The following is a 3,592-nucleotide window of genomic DNA, read 5'->3' on the forward strand; positions in this document are numbered from 1 at the left end:
CAAATGCATTTCTGGAGAGTTCTATTCATACCTCTAAAAATAATATTTAGACCTCATTATTTTTGGAAAATTGTAAATTCAACTTTGCCCCGTAAAATAAAAACTGAAATAAAATGAAAAAAACATTGAATTTTGTTTGCGGCATGCCACATTCGTGCCTGGAGAATAATCTGTCTTCTCGTCTATCCCTCCCTCTCCATCATCTTATTGCAAAGGGAGCACCGGGCATTTAGCTCATATAATTATGCTTGGAAAATAATCCCTTGAAGGGGAAGAATTTTTTTTTATTCATGTTAAAGGGACTTGCGTCCCAATCCTTAATATGAGGAGAAGGCCTGCAATTACAAGTAAATGTCAAGGAGGGGACATGGATACAATTAAACATATGGAATCTCTGCAAGAATGCTTGAGGAAACAATTAATCATGAGGACAAATAGCTGCACAGAAAAACCCAAATAAAAACCAAATATAGTTTATGTTGTTCAAGGAAAACCTAATTTGTGTTTAGCCCAAACTCTAGGTTACTTGACCTAGTGGTAATAGGATTTAATTAGAAGGATCTAGAATCCTAATCAATGTAGAATTACTTTCCTTGTATGATTAAGATTCTATGCATTGTAATCCTCTATATAAAGAGGCCCCTATTATCAATGAGAATACACAGCGAATTTCTCTCAATTTCAGTTTCTCTACAACACGTTATCAGCACGAGCCCTAACCCTAGCCCTAAAAACCAAAACTCTTCTCACCAAAACTACCGCAAGCTCCTAGCCCTTGCTAGCCATGCCGTAAGCTGCCCCTGCAGCCCTTGCGCACCCGTGTGCCGCCTACTGCCCCTGCAGCATTGCCGCACGCCTGCTGCCCCCTGCAGCACAGCAGCACGCTCGTTCCTGTGCAGATCAGGCTGCTTTCAAGCCCCGAAACATCTTGTTCGGGACATCTGATCAAAATCCTTTCTTCATCAAAGTTGTTCATCTATGTATCTTGTATCTGACCTCCAAATTTCAGCCATATTTGAGTCTTTTTGAGACCTGTACACCATTCGAGGTGGGAGCTGTTCAGCATGCTCGTTCCTGTGCATATCAGTCAGTTTGCAAGCCCCGAAACGTCTAGTTCAGGACTTCAGATAAAAATTCTTCCTTCATCAAAGTTGTTCACCTCCGTCTCTTCTATCTGACCTCCAAATTTAAGCCCAATTGGAGTGGTTTTGATACCTGTACACCAATCGGAGTGGGAGCTGTTCAGAAGCGAATCTGCTCCGAATTTCAACAAGTTTGATTCGCCTAGGACTGAAGCTCGTCTGCAATCCTACAACGAGGATCGAATACGCTCTGCAATCCTACAACGAGGATCGAATACGATTTGCAATCCTAAGAGGTATGGTTTACTAAAAGTTCCCGTTTTTGAAGTTTTTTTTCAATTTCTTCTTCTTTTCTCGGGGACTTCCAACATCCCTTCTTCTACCCCCCTTTCTTCTTTATAGGGGAGACCAAAAGCCGAACTGTGGGGATTCGTGCTCACTCCAAGCTTGGAGCTTGTAGAGTCCTCCAAACTTAGAGTTTGTTGAGAAGAAAACGATTGACCACATACATCATTGTTTCGATCTAATCCAAAACCCCTCTTGGAATCGGATTTTCCTGGAAGCGACTACGCTCGGAAAAATCGCTAATTTCTTGGAAGCAACTACGCTCAGAAATTTAATAAGTTTTTCGTGGTAGCCCTTTTCGCTCCGAAACTAACCCTAATTTCTTGTTCTCTTTCAGGATGAGTAACCTGAACAAATTGGACTTTGCTCCATTGGGAACAACTGGCTCTGGATATCACAGGTGGGTTCGTGATATCCGCCAGCATCTCAAGGCTGTAGGAATCTTGGATATGATTCTCGAGCCTAGCCAGGACGTGATAACTGTTGAGCAAGCTCAAGCTTTGGAAGCAAATAGAGCAGCCTTAGAGGCAAATAAGGCGAAAGCCATCATCCTAATAACTCGTCATATGGATGATTCGCCCCAGTACGAGTATATGAATGAAGAAGACCCCAGAAGGCTGTGGGTCTCACTTGAAGAAAGATTTGGAAACGTCCGTGACTCCTTGCTTCCTGATCTAGAAGTGAGATGGCATAGCCTCCGCTTCTGTGATTTCAAGTCAGTTCTTGACTATAACTCGGAAGCACTTCGCATTAAATCCTTAATGGAATTCTGTGGTAAAGAGATCACAGATGCGATGTTGATTGAGAAGACTCTCTCTACCTTCCTCGTCTCTGCATTGATGGTTGCTAAGAACTATCGAATCGATGTATAGGCAAGACGGATCACAAGGTTTCATGAGCTCATTGGAGCTATGAATGTCGCTGAAAAGCATGACAATATCCTTGTGAAGAACTATAATTCGAGATCCGTGGAAACAGAGCATATTCCGGAATCCAATTATAGTCGCACCTCTAAGAGAGGGCGCCAAGAGCGAAACCCTAATCTTAGGTATACTTCTGGACATTTTGATCCATATAATCGCTCTACTTGGGAAGGTAACCGCCAAAATAGGCGAACACGGAACCGAAGAGGTAAACGTGGAAAGAGAGAGGGAGGCAACGCCTCTGGCCATGTTGGTGGCGCCACCAACACTAAGAGCCATCTAAATGACGCTTTCAAAGCGCCTCAATCAATGGAGTTCGAGCAAAGAGATGTATGTTCTCGATGTGGAGTGTCTGAGCATTGGGCACACATTTGTAGTGCTCGTGAAGAACTTGTCACCGCCTACAAAGCATATTGTGAAGCAAGAGAAGCTCACTATGTGGAACAAGAAGATCAAGAAGATGATCTAGAGCGAAGGATTGCAGACTACAAATCTGGCTGGGATCAATAGATCGCCAATTCTGTTTAAGTCTTTATTTTCCAAGAGATGTAGGCGATTGCCATATTACCTTTATTGGATTAGATTTTCTTTGATCAAAGAAACAATGATGTACTCCGTTGGCTTATGAATAAAATTTCGAGTTCTTTTTATTATGACTCCATTTTGATTCTGAGCATATGACTTTGTGACTACGATGGCTAGGCCATCAATATTAATTCAAGGACATGGAATAGCCCAAGTTCCACTTGCCAAATGGCACCTTGATTACAATTGTCACAGAAACTCTCTACGCTCTTAGGGCAAATCGTACCCTATGAATAGCCAACGAATTCCATGCGAAAATGCATGTGGAGAACGGAAATGAGTTCCTTTGCAATACCTTTAATGATTGCGAACAAAGACGCATCTTAGAGAAGTTTATGTGTCTCTCTAGTGGACTCTATGTCACTATTCGAGCTATTAATCCAATAAAAGTTATGAGAGAAGATCTCTCGGATTTAGACACATATTGGCTTTGTCACGACAGGATCGATCATCCTAGTCATGATATGATGATCCGTCTACAAAGACTTCACACGGACATCTTTACAAAGCCCGTTCCTTAGGAAAATTAGGACTGAGACCGTCCTCTGCAAAGGATATGACAATACTCATTCTGTTCTTACAAATAATCCGTAGGGATTTTGTGGATTGATTCAACCAACTTGCGGACGCTTAAATACTTCATGATATTGGTTGACA

This window comes from Rosa chinensis, chromosome 6, assembly GCF_002994745.2.
Source record: "Rosa chinensis cultivar Old Blush chromosome 6, RchiOBHm-V2, whole genome shotgun sequence".
NCBI lineage: Eukaryota > Viridiplantae > Streptophyta > Magnoliopsida > Rosales > Rosaceae > Rosa > Rosa chinensis.